This window comes from Nuphar pumila, chromosome 9 (assembly GCF_984573655.1).
Source record: "Nuphar pumila chromosome 9, dmNupPumi1.hap1.1, whole genome shotgun sequence".
NCBI lineage: Eukaryota > Viridiplantae > Streptophyta > Magnoliopsida > Nymphaeales > Nymphaeaceae > Nuphar > Nuphar pumila.
The window spans coordinates 125,462,007-125,475,495 of NC_143257.1; the positions used below are offsets into that span (position 1 = coordinate 125,462,007).

The window sequence follows — 13,489 nt, forward strand, 5'->3', positions numbered from 1 at the left end:
ACGAAAGCCACTTGACAATTCCTATCAAACATGTACTGTATGTAACATATCATGTCCCAGGCAAAAACATATGATCTAATTCAAGGCACTGATGCACCCTCCACCCTCACCATACCTCATGTTTTTTAGAGAGGATCAGGTCAGAGGCAGCTCTGACGGTAACACCAACAGTGGAAAAGATGCATTGTGAACAGTTCATTTTAAACCATCTAGACCCCGTCCAACCAAAGCACAAAAAGCATCAATGGGTATCTAATTCGTACAGGTTTGGATGCCGTTCATCTTGAGATCAACGGCATCCAAAGGAGCTCCTATGGTGTCAGCGCACACACTGACCAGATCCCATCTCATTTTTTAATGGCATCTTCTACAAAAATGGTTAAATGGATTGATAATAGTTTTTAATAATCACTCTCCTACTCAGCAATTTTTTTCAAATATACAACAGATTTTGGAAGAAAATTAATATTATGCTTAGTACAATAAAAAATTATCTTTTCATTTAGGTCTTGTTTGTTTCGTGAACGAGCCCTTAGAGGCCATTTGTTTCATTCCAATGAAAGGTCAAGGCCTTTCATGAGAAGGGGCACAAATTTTCTAAAAAGTCTTGTCAGCTCAACCTTCTCGTGAGAAAGAAGGTGGTGAGGTATATATGTAAGTATTTACACACAAAAAAAAAGTGATAGGGGGGTGAAAAAACTCAGGCTCACTTGTATCAGTATGACACTTTCTCACCATCATGATATGATGTTTGTTTCATTCATGATAGAAAAGGAAAAGAAAATGATTGTCAGCTCTCGACTTTCCCATGAAAGTTGCAAGAAACAAATGAGCCCTTAATGATTTTTATCTAATAATGTTTGTGTGTACAAGAAGCATTGAACAGCTAGGCAGATTTTTTTTTTTAAAGATGTCATTAAAAAATAACATATTGGGGATGGAGGGATGTGTTGCATTTTGTGTTGACTACCTTGCAAGTTATTCGGTCTGATTGTTGGATCACATCTCCTATGCCACAGTAATCCATTTAGCTTGTATCGGGTCAATACGCTGTTCAATCCTACATCCTACGAGACAATCCATTCACTCCATAGGGCATATCATACAAAGATTGTGAACAAAGCACGTGAAATTTGCGAATCTAACATGAAACCATGAACTTGACATAAAAATTGTTGGAAGATGCAGCCTCCAAAAATCAATTGAAACTATAAATCACATGTTGCCCTTAATCTACTCTCCAAGACTTGAAGCACTTGTTGCTTCAAGGCATGAAGGTAGCATAGAATTATGGCAAAAAAAAAAATTTGGATATTGGCGAGCGTCGCAAGAACGCCAGTACACCCACACGTGCAGTAGAATGCAAGGTGTGGGTCCATAACCCAATGTTGGCTTAAACCGGAATGTAAAAACCAAAACTACATACCAATAGTTGCCATGGACGAAAGCGAGCGAAGGGAGCATTGACGCAGGTGCTCGGTGTTCTCTTCAACCTATCGACGCCCATGGTGAGCCTAGGCCTTCAAGTCGATGGTGAGCAGGACTCTTAACCCAATGAGAGAAAGAAAACACTTTGGTTGTACTCATCAAAAGCAACCATACCTCAATTTATAATGAGAGGAGAGTGGGGGGTTACATACATGACATTAATGTAGGTGAACCCTTCACATGCCATATTGAATGTGTCACATTTAGGTAACTGGTCACTCAAGGTTAGACCCAACCTGAAATCTGCAACACTACATAAAATGTGTTGTAAGATAAGAATTGTTTAATGCAACATAAAAAAATACTATTCAAAAAGGTTAAACACAACACAAATACAATGAATTAGGAAAAAAGAAAAGTATTGAATACTTGTGAGGTGATGATAAGTGATGTAAGATCCTTGACTGAAGTAGATATGGCATGATGATGATGATACAAATATTCATGAAGAAAACTTGTGAATCTTTAACTAAATACTTTTTTATGAGGTCTGCAAATGTCTATTGATATTTGCAAATACTTGTTGCAAATATCCCCACTCATTTGTGGATGCACTCATGATATTTGCAAGATGATTTCGTGAACATCTTCTGTATATGTGGATCTTGTGATTCATTTAAGAACTTTTCAAATATACGCACATTGGACATGAGATTCATAAATTTTTTGAAAACTTAAATGTGAATCCTTTCATGTTTTTGTGAATCTTCATATGAGCATTAAATATGGTATTTCATTTTTTTTAAAGTTATTGTTCACATTTTAGGGTTTTTTTCACATAAACTAGAGTTTTTTATGGTCCCCAACTCCTTTTGCCTCACGGAGTTTCTTCTAGCAAAATTTTTCGATGACTGTTTTTCAGCAAAATTCTTTGGTGTTATTGCTTGCTATCCGTCACATGGCAATACTTCATCAACAACTTTTTGATCAACGATGAGATATTTCGATAAGCATATCTTTAACAGCTGAATCAGTTATTTAAAAAAATGGCATGATTAGTTATTTTAACTGAACATTAGCATGAATCAGTTAATTTGTGAAAGAATTGCATGGTTCTCAAGTTATCTTTGCATGTTTAATATTTTTTTTTATTTAATTCATTTTTATTTGAATCTTAGGTTCTCGCTTTGTTTTCATAATTTGGTATGTTTTTTATGTTCATGTTAAGAACACCAATATCGCCTACTATTTGAGAGAGTTGCATGTTTGCTAAAAAAACTAAGATCAATAGAAGGTGCCTGATTTTGAGAAATACCATCTTAATCAAAGTGTTAATCACTAGGTAACTTTGGTGGCTATGCCTTTTATATTCATGTTTAGAACATCAATATATCGCCCACTGTTTGAGACTATTGGATGTTTGCCGTAAAAAACTGAAATCAATAGATGGTGCGTGATTTTTGAGAAATATCATTTTAATCAAAATGTTAATCACTACGTAACTTTGGTGGCTATAGGTTTAATACCAAAGTGTTAATTACCATGCAATAATTTCCTCATTCGAAAACTTGTTATTGATGAAAAAGCATTGCAGCTTCTTTGGGAGCGTCTGTGTCTGGCCTGAAACATATTCAGATTTCCCATCTTGGCTGATGGAATCTCCACGCTTATGATGACCATTTCTTCTCACCCAACAAATTTTCCTACCAATGGCACTATCAGGAGATCAATTGCCCCAACATAATCCATGAGATCTTGCAAGTTGCAACTTGGTATGATGCACTTACTATCCGGATGACTAATTTTATTAATGGTTCTTCGTTAAAATGCTCACAAACATGTCACCTATAAGGCAGTCTATATTCCCATCACGGTGCATGCGATAGAAAATTAGGCCATGACATAGCATCCAACAATGGTGCCTTCCAATATCAAATTAGGACCATGATACTCTCTCTCTCTCGCGCGCGTCTAATCTTTTTTCTGCTTTTCAGTTTGCTTTTATTCCTAATAGAAGAGTTCAACAAGCATATATTTCGGCTTCAGAGGTCATTCACTCCATGCACGCGAGTCGTACTCCTTACTTCGTGTTGAAGCTTGATTTTAATAAAGCATATGATTCTGTGTACGGGCCTTTTTTGTCGCAAGTGGTGAATCACATGGGATTCGGCAGCCGTTTTTCCAGATGGGTGTCAGAGCTTATTACCAATGCACAAGCCATGGTGTCCATTAATGGGGTAAAGGGTGAGCAATTTTCTTTGCGGCGTGGCTTACGGCAGGGATGTTCGCTATCTTCGCTGTTGTTTAATACAGTGGCAGAAGGACTTGCGGTGATTCTTAGACGAGCGCAGACAAGGGGCTTCCTACAGTCATTGGATATCCGAGGCTTTCTGGTCATATTATACAATATGCAGACGATATGCTAGTTTTTGGAAGGGCTTCAATACAGCAGATGCTTCGCGTTAGGCTTATTCTCATGTTTTTTGCAGCGTTGTCTGGGCTGAAGCTAAATGAAAATAAGTGTTCGATCACGCTTCTGAATGGCGATCCGACCAGTCAAAATGCGGCGGAAAAAAATTTCAACTGCGCTATAGGGCCATGGCCGATCAAGTACTTGGGCCTCCCCCTACAAGTCAAGTCAACCTCTAAAACATCATGGGCACTCGTGGTTGACAAGGTGTGTCTTAAGCTCCAGTCTTGGCGTGCAAGATATTTGTCTCTTGCGGGCAGAATTACTTTAATCAGGCATGTTTTATCAGCAATTCCAGAATTTTTCATGTCGGTCTGTGTCATGCCTGTCAATGTTGAGCATCAACTTAAGAGCGTCTTGTCAAGGTTTTTGTGGCGTGGTGTAAATGGACCTTATAAGAGGCACTTGGTGGGATGGGACTCCATCGTTATGCCAAGGAATATGGCTGGCTTAGGAATTTTTGCTTTGCGTAAAAGGAGTGTGGCATTGACTGTGAAGCAGTGTTGGTTGGCTCATACGTCACAGGATGCTTGCGCAAACTTCCTCCGGCTAAAATATGGTCTAATCGATTCGCTTGCTGTTCGTCGGGGGGCTCGTGGACCATACATATCGCATTTGAGGAAAATGTGGTTTAGGGCATTGCGTTTGTTTCTTGACAGGGATTTGGACGTGGGGTAGACGGATCTTGGCTTCAATGGGCAGTCTCGAATGCGGGAGTTTTCCAAGTCCACAAGGTCTACCGTTCTCTTTTGCCTCCAGGTCAGGGTTGGATCTTCAACAATGCTTTATGGGCGAAGGGACCATCTCCGAGGACCAAGGTATTGGCTTGGTTGATTCTTCATGACCGGATACAGACCCATAACAATATCAAGAGGATGGGTTTTCAGTTTCCCAGTTGGTGTGTGCTTTGTCGACAGGCCGAAGAAACTACACAACATCTCTTCTGGTCGTGTGAAGTGTTTCAAGAATTGTTTTCAAAAACTTAAGGGCTCCATCAGTTGTTGTGCGGGAGGGTTGCTTTGCGTTAGATCTTATCCTCGGCCCTGCTATAATTAGACGCAAAATGAAGTGGAGGACTATTTGGAGAGTTTGGTTATTTACAGGGTGGTGGTTCATATGGATGGCCAGAAATGATGCTACTTTTCGGGATGTCCCGTTCAACCTTAACCGGTTGACCCATAGGGTCTTGGCTGATGTGTATGCTATCTTACGCATATATCTCAAAGACCTGCCTCTGCCACAAACCGATCCTCATATAGATGTTTGTGGTCCTCAATGAGTGTTCTGTTTTGTGTTATTGGTGTTCTCATGTTATACTGTTGTGTTTGTGCCAACGCTTTGTTGAGTTTCACTTTTAAGTAACGTTGATCGCTTTTCGGCTCTCTCTCTCTCTCTTTCTCTCTCTCTCTCTCTCTCTCTCTCTCTCTCTCTCTCTCTCTCTCAGAAAGAGCACAATGTAACCTGATCCCATGACCTTGCTGCTAGAATTATGGTCAGAACTGACCTAAGGCTCTTAGGTGTATCACTTTCACTATGCAAACTCTCTCAGGTCACAGGATATTTGAATACTAAGTCCAAGGTGAAGCAAATGTTGTGTTTCATATCCCCCAGTAGAATTGAGATCTCCTATAGTTAAAAAAATCCAGCTCGAGTGGGGGGAAGTCCATTCTGTAATAAGCGCGGTTGAGATTGCCCAAGCAGACCGAATGCACCCTCTGTTTACTTTCTTTTAATTGATCCCAAAATAATGCATAGGCCCCTCACTAGACTGAACCACTTCTAAGTTTGGGCTATGAAATAAACCGAGCTGATCGTTGAGATCAGTTCAACATGCATGAAATTCGTTTCAGGCTCACAAACAGGACTCAATGAGTTGAGCCGCAAGCACTCCAACTTGGAGGCTCAGACCAAAGTCACCAAACCAAACAAACCTATGCTCACCATGCACCTTTTACCAACAAGAAAGAACGCCTTCTGCAAGAACGTACAAAACAAAGATATATTGTCCCGTAACAAACACACCAAGTGCTGTTATCAAGGTTTGATTACCCCAACCCCAATTAGTGGATCAGTCAACCAAACCAGCACACAGATCCCAGGAACATAGTTTCGACGAAGCCAAACCAAAGAAGAATTACCGATTGGATCGAGCAAACCAAAACACTAGATATAAAATATCTAAAAGAAAATGAAAGAAAAATGGCTTTCATCGACTCAAATTGGACCCGGTCCAATGCCACCAACTCATTTGAAAAACAAAAAAAATATCTAATTTGTTAGTCGCTTTCTTAACGCGGAGTCGCCACGTTCTTCAAATTCGGGTCCAATACAAAGACCATGGTTGACAAGAATCCATCCTATGTATCCATGGGCGGTCTCGCAACCATGTACCTGGTGGATCACCCAACCTCTCAAACAATCGTTTATTTTTTCCCTTTGGCTTTTTTTTATTTCTATAATGACAGGACGTCTAGATTCAAACAGAAAAAATAAGACAACAGGAGGCTCAGAAACATAAAAATTTTCGAATTTTAAATTCAACCTCAAAAGTCACAAAAACACAAACAACAAAAGCAGATGAAACCACTAGTCTATTTAAAATAAGCGCCCAACATGCCTTCTTCAAAGATTCCACCAAACTACAAACCAAGAACAAGATCAACCATAGTCCTACATTTTTTTTCCTTTTCTGATATACAGCTAAAGGCACTATTGATCCTACAATCCTACTTAGTTACAGAAATTAAAGCAAGTGCTAGATTTCATTGCAAAGGAACACAAACTCTGCTAAGCATTCTTCAGAAGCGCTGAAGAGGAACACCGTTCCACGTAGACATCCATTTCCAAATTCACAATCTGTTTCATAGAAAACAACAATGAAGTACAAGTTACCAACAGCTTGTTCAGGGCAACAGGAAGAAACAACAAACAAAAGGAAAAGGACAAGAAACGGATGAAGCAATCACCTTGTTTAGCAGTAAAATGAAGTCCTCAAAGGCTGCAGCACGCGGCATCTAACCATCATAACCAACCTGAATCCTAAAATGATGAGCTATTGACAAGCCACTACACCCAAACAGAGAACCAAATCGTGATGAGCTAAGTGGTGAGGGAAAGAAGCAAAGGTAGTAGTGTTGAAGAACATGTCAGGCAGAATCCTTCCCAGCTTTCCCTTTCAAAAAAGCGGAAAAGAGGGGGGAAAGACCTGTGACCCGTTGATGCTCTTCGAAACATCCAAAAGAGTTGGAGATTAGCAGAAGGCTGAGAAAAGAAAAGAGAAAAGGAAAGCACGGTTAAGAACACCCATCGCGTAAATGGTTGAAGCTTGGAAAGTGGTGAAGGGATGAAAGGAGAAAAGGGAGTACATTTAGCAAGTACGATTACAAAGTAGTGGGGAAAAAAGAAGAAGGGAACTAATCAAAACCAGAAAAACTATGAAACGTGCAGAAACTTCGGTCATCTACTTGACCACAGAACTCCTACACAGTAAAATTAGCAAGAATATAACTCGAGAGATAAAATCTACTAACGCATGAACTGATACTAACTACTATGTGATGAACCTAACTACCTAATGGTTTCAACAATCCATGGCTAAATTGGCAAACAGGAAAAAAGAAGAAGAAGAAGGGAATTAATCAAAACCAGAAAAGCTATGAAGCATACAGAAACTTCGGTCATCTACTTGACAACAGAACTCCTACACAGTAAAATTAGCAAGAATATAACTCGAGAGATAGAATCTACTAACGCATGAACTGATAGTAACTATTATATGCTGCAACTACCTACCTAATGGTTTCAATAATTCATGGCTAAATTGGCAAACAGGAAATGCTAGCACTATATCTCGGTCCACAACCAGGTAACCCAAGTAAAGCTAGTAGATGATCATTATTCCCACATATATACATCCTAAAGAGTAAAGACCAAAACTAACCAACGGAGAAATCTACTCCTAAGACCAAGAGGGGACTATTTACAGAGTTAATGGAGTTCACTCGATGATTTGATCATCATGAAGATCAAGATGGAGAATGCGCCTCAAATCTTTCGTTGCAGAAGCAGTATCCAGAAAAAAATCACTCCCAGACAAAGAAGAATGAGGATCCCTAGTCGGAGATGGAGGGGCAGATTTCACAACATGTGTCTTTTGAATTTCATACTTTAGACCTGGCAACTCAAGCGAGACGCTCCGTTTCTGCCGCAGAGAAAATTTTGGCATGGGCAGTGAACTTGGTGGTGGAGAGTTGGAGTACGCTGGCCCAGCCCAGCGCTCTGAACTTGGTGAAGCAGGAAAAAACTCAGTTTCAGCAAGTGCAGATGAGAGTCCATCATCTTCATGCCTGCATTTAGATCCAATTGGAATTGGAATTGGAATTGGACTGCTGCGTCGGCTGCTCTTGACTCTTCTATTCTTGGACGATCTATCAGTTTCACGTGTTGGTGTATATGAGCATGGTGGTTCCATTACACCATATCTGTCATGTTCTGAACCAGAAGAACCACTGCTGAATACAAATGGATAAGAAAGGATGCCTGTTCCTGACTGAGAACTTCGGCAATTTACAGGATTCTGGTTCTGAATCTCCTGTTGACGGACATGTCGTTGATGAACAAAAAGAACAAGGGTTTCCATTGAAAAGGGAAAAGCTTCAAGATTCTCAAAATCTCCACAAAGTGCACACGGTCGGTGCAAGTGAATACACAAACAACACCTGCGAAATTATATATCCGGATGTTCTGGAAGCAAAGCTATCTTACACCAGATATCCGAGTCCAGGCATTCCCGTATTGTAGTCAAAGACAAAATAGAAATGGACCATTCAAGCAACCAGAACGAAAATATGGATCAGAAACAGATTCACCTGTCCTCATAAATCAAAACCAATTCCACCAAACCTTTACCATAAAACTGTACTATATTTCTGAATATCCTGAGCCCAACTGATTCCTTCGACTTTTTAATCTGTGCCTACTGAACCAGAAGTAAAATTTCATCAACCAGAACCGCTTTTCCACTTTGAAGAAGCTCCTCTAAATGAGCCCCGTAATCTTTAAGAAAAAAGCTTGTTCAACTCGATATGTTTTCTTCAGCAATATGCAAGATCAAACCAGAGTCGCTTCCCTCTTTGTGACTGCAAAAAGAAAAACTGATGACAAACGAGAGAGAGAGAGCAGGAGAAGATTAACATAGATCAAAGCCTTTCACCACAAAATTGAACATAAAATGACGACAAGGTATTCATTAACATAATATGCTTCTTCAAAAGATTTAAAAAGAAAATCTAGCATTTGCAGTTAAAAAAAAATAGATATACATTATTCACGAGACTGTCTTTAACTCCAAACGCTAAAATTTGTTTTCCCTTAACGAAGAAGGCATGAAAGAGAGTGGGGGCCGAAATCAAAGCACAAGCCTAAGAAATCTTGGTAAATGAATGCCATAACGAATGAACCACGAGAACTACATTTTTCACACACAAAATTCCTCAAACCCAAACATCCCTCGGATCATATGCCAAGAAATACATCAAAATGTCGAAATCTAATTACAAAAGAAAATCCAGAAATTTCTCACAAGAAAAAAAGAATAAATTCACTACAAACACCAAAAAATCAACCATAAGAAAACTGAAAAGATAAGATCTTCCAATATCTTCACCACTCGAGAGTAAACACTAACCTTCAGCCCGAAAACTTCCAGATCCTATCTAAGAGAAATATTCCAATTTTCCGAGTCTCTCTTCTTCTAGATCTTCACAATCAAACCCTAATCCACCAAAAAAAAAACCACAGATCATCTGATTCAACTCCGTTCCTCCAGATTCACGCATCCAAACACCAGAAACCCAAAATCTACCGGTAATTTCCTAGATCCAAGCCGAGAATGCTCTGAGAAAACACAAAAGGAGAAGAAAATCTACTCGACGCCTCTTTTCACGGAGAAAAACAACGAGATCCCCAAATTCCAAGAGAAAACCACCGGAGTAACGCAAAACTTTAGAAGAAATGGAGTTTCCGGAGATATCCTAGCGACTCTAGGATGGAACTCTCGTTATTTCCGACGGATTTCGCTTCTATATACCGCCGTGGAGAGAGAGAGAGAGAGAGAGAGGAAGAAGAAGAACCAGAAACACACGGACTTGAAATGAGCACAAAACCGGATTTAAATATCGAACGGGACACTCTGTATCGGAGCCGCCCCATCAGCTGCCTCCCTTCAAAGAATGAAAAAGTGTGCCCCAGAAAATGCTCTCCGTTTGGTGGCTAATTACTATAACACCCCTATCATCACTCACGGGAAATTTGCCCGTTCATTTACCTGTATGACTAAAATGCCCTCATACGGAGAATCTATTTCCATTTGCTTAAAGTATGCGCATTTTTGCGAAGAGCCGTCTTTAAGTTAAAATTCAAAGGCAGATAATTCGAATAGTTTGTAATTCTCCTAATTCTAAAAACTTTTAAGGTGTATTATTATCTAGTTTCTTCCATTAATTGGGAAGAAATTATTGACCATGATCAGTCTAAAATGCCAATTAAAGATTTGCATAAATGATGAATTAGAATGTTTCTAAAACACATAAATCACTTCCATAAGCTCACGGAGTTTTACTCTACTAGGACAGTGACCACGCGACTAGGTCTATGTTGTTTGGGTGCGGTTAGGTCCAGTGTAAATATAAAAAAAAATAGATGGTTTCATACTAAGGTTTAGACCTGCATCTATTTAGATCATAATCGAAATCTAGAAAAAGCCCATTAAGTTATAAATTCAATCTAATATCTAAATCTAAATTAATCAATTATCAATTAAAATCCTTAGAAACCTTGTTTGGTAGCTCAATTTATATAAACTATAAAAAAAAAAACTCTAATGGATAAAATATTTGTAAAAATAAGTTGGGGTTTAACTTTAAATATCATTACAAATTTTTTTACTGGTATATTTTGTATCGGGTAGGTTTTTAGCTGTCTATTATATATCCAGTTTTTTTTCCTATATATAAGCCAATGTGGTTAAAATGGTTCACTTAGGTTAATCGGTATCTTTGAAAAAAAAAAACAGAGAATCAAGTGGAATCGTTTTCAAATCAGAAGATTTTTTATTAAAAAACAGAAGGAAAAAAAAAAAGAAAACGAAGAATTTGACCGATTCTACTTCAAATTGACCGATTTTTGTCAATTCAAACGATTCAAGCCAAAATCAATCGATTTTTGGAGGGGGGTCAATCGACCCTTGTTTCGAATCGGCTAAGGGTTGATTCCATCTGATTTAGACCGATTTTCAGAACATTATATATGCGATACTGTTACTATGCGTCTTACTCAAACCTACAGAAAAGAGGAGGTTGGCACCAGCGAGTGGGCAGTGATTATCTTGACCACATTTTATGAATATGAATCCTAGGAAAAGGACCATTTGGCTTTCGCAGGATTGATGAATCCTAAGAATATGTATTGCCATGTTATTATTAGTTCCTTGATTTTTTGGACTATAAATAGGAATGGCAGTGGGTCGGGGAGAAGCCAGGATCCGTCCCAACTCACTATGTTTGGGGCAGGGATGGAGGACATGAAACTAGAAGTGAACCGGGGACGAAGGTGAAAATAAAAATACGTTTGAAGATGGACTTATTTTTTTTTTTTACTCCATCATCGATCTCCGTTATATGGCATTGGATAGAAATGAATGGAGGAGAAGGATTCATGTGGAAGACCCAGAATGATTTTCTTTGTTGGTATCATCGATCTCCGTTAATAAAATGACTCAAATACTCTTAGTTATTTAATAAAATTATATATAACTACTATATATTCCTTAGAAACCTTGTTTGGTAGCTCAATTTATGTTCAGCATGACCTGATCCGCTTCCCAGGGATGGAGGTCACTATTTTGAGACGGAGTGAAGATGGAAGGAGGTTCCTAACGCCATCCTTTAAGTATAAATTTAAATTAGATGAGTCATATTATCGTTGACCACGAGAGACGAGGGCTGAGGGCCTTTCTGTCATTTGAAAAAAAATTAGTATTGCATCATTTTGCTTTGGCCGGTTGGTTTTTTTCTGCGGTGGAGTTGCTTTATTTATGGAAAAGCAAACCGTACAAAATAGGGGAGATGCCTTTTTTTATTTCGTCCTCTGCCTGTAGGGATATTTTTGTCAATTTAAATGTTATTCCGTTCAACGGAGGGCGAGTGCATCGCACTCGCGTTTAAGGGCAAAATCGTAATCTTCTCATCCATAGCGGATTCAAATAACTGACTAAATCCAGAATGATTTCTCCGGAACGGTAACCAAAGTGAAATGGTTCTAAATATCTTAGGGAGCCTTCACGTGCCACCGACACGTGGTGATGAGGAACCGGTGGAGGCAAGTCGGTCGCGTGCGGGTTGTGGCAGTTGGCGACCGGAAATCGGCGGTTTCTCCGGTGGTGAGAGAGAGTGGGTTGGTGGTTCTTGGGACTGGCGTCGTGGTGCATGATTGTTTGTACGTGTGCTCTTACTATAATGACAAAAGTACCCTTATTGAGTTATATTTTCGATAGAGACGATTTATCGGTTTCCGTACAACCGTATACTACCTTAGGGATACACAGAGCCGAGCTAGCTCTGGTTCGAATTGGTTTGAAAAATAAACGAGCCTAGCTTTAACGGGCAGTCCTGTTTGAATAAGCTCCGTAAGCTTCATTAGGCTCGGTTCACAAAGTTATATAAAAAATTAAATTTATAAATTTATGTATTTTTTTTCATGATTATGATAGTTCTAAGTGCAAATCCCATTGTTTCCATTTCTTTTAAAAAATATATATTTTACATAATTTTTAAAAATTTAAGAACATTATAAATCAAAGGTTTTCAACTCAAGTTCAGTCTTGCACTGTTTGTATACAGGTAAAGGTGTCAATAGGTCGGGTTTGGTTCAGACCTAGGTGAAATTAGAATTAGACCCAATTTTTGGGGATGATATCGAGTTTAGACTCCAGTTCACTATAGTAAAAATTATACCCAGACCCGATAAGAACTACGTAACCCAGACCTGAATCATACCGAGTAAAACCATATTTTTATCATTTTTATATTAAAAAAAGTAAAAATCTTAATCAAAACTCGAGTCGAGTTGAGGTATGGTATAAAATTTCACAAACTAGACTCTCGTTCATGTATTAATTGGATATTCGTGTTTGAACCTGAGTCTTAATTGGGTCTTATTATTTATACCATACCCGAAACCTATAGAGTTAGGTTTCGGTTGAAAATCCGACCCGTTGACACCCTTAGGAAGAAGTAGAAACCATAAAAGCATGGTTCTTTCTCTTTCTTATACTTAAGGTTGTGCGTGGAAGGATGCACTTGAAAGGTTTTGAAAGAAGGGAAAAATCAAATTAAGGCTTCTTTGGAATCTCGGTGTTGGAATGTGCGTTTGTGGATTTGGTGGTCTCGAGGTAAAATCTTGGTCAAACTACCTTAGTGGTTCTGTTTGGAATCATGGATTTGGAAACTGTCATTTCTTTAAATGCATAAACTCCATAAAAGCCAACTACAAATTTCAAAACAAGCCCTTATTAAAATTCAAGAGAATCTGTTT

The 13,489-nt window shown here is 38.8% G+C and overlaps 1 long non-coding RNA gene across 1 annotated transcript; it reads right to left on the reverse strand.

The window, feature by feature from the left end:
* Positions 1-6,407: 6,407 nt before the first annotated feature.
* Positions 6,408-10,095, reverse strand: LOC149829307 (uncharacterized). The gene is made up of 3 exons (XR_016434436.1): positions 9,585-10,095; positions 6,865-9,036; positions 6,408-6,754 (listed from the first exon to the last, which is right to left on the reverse strand). It is a non-coding gene; the product is annotated as an uncharacterized LOC149829307 (long non-coding RNA).
* Positions 10,096-13,489: the final 3,394 nt, after the last annotated feature.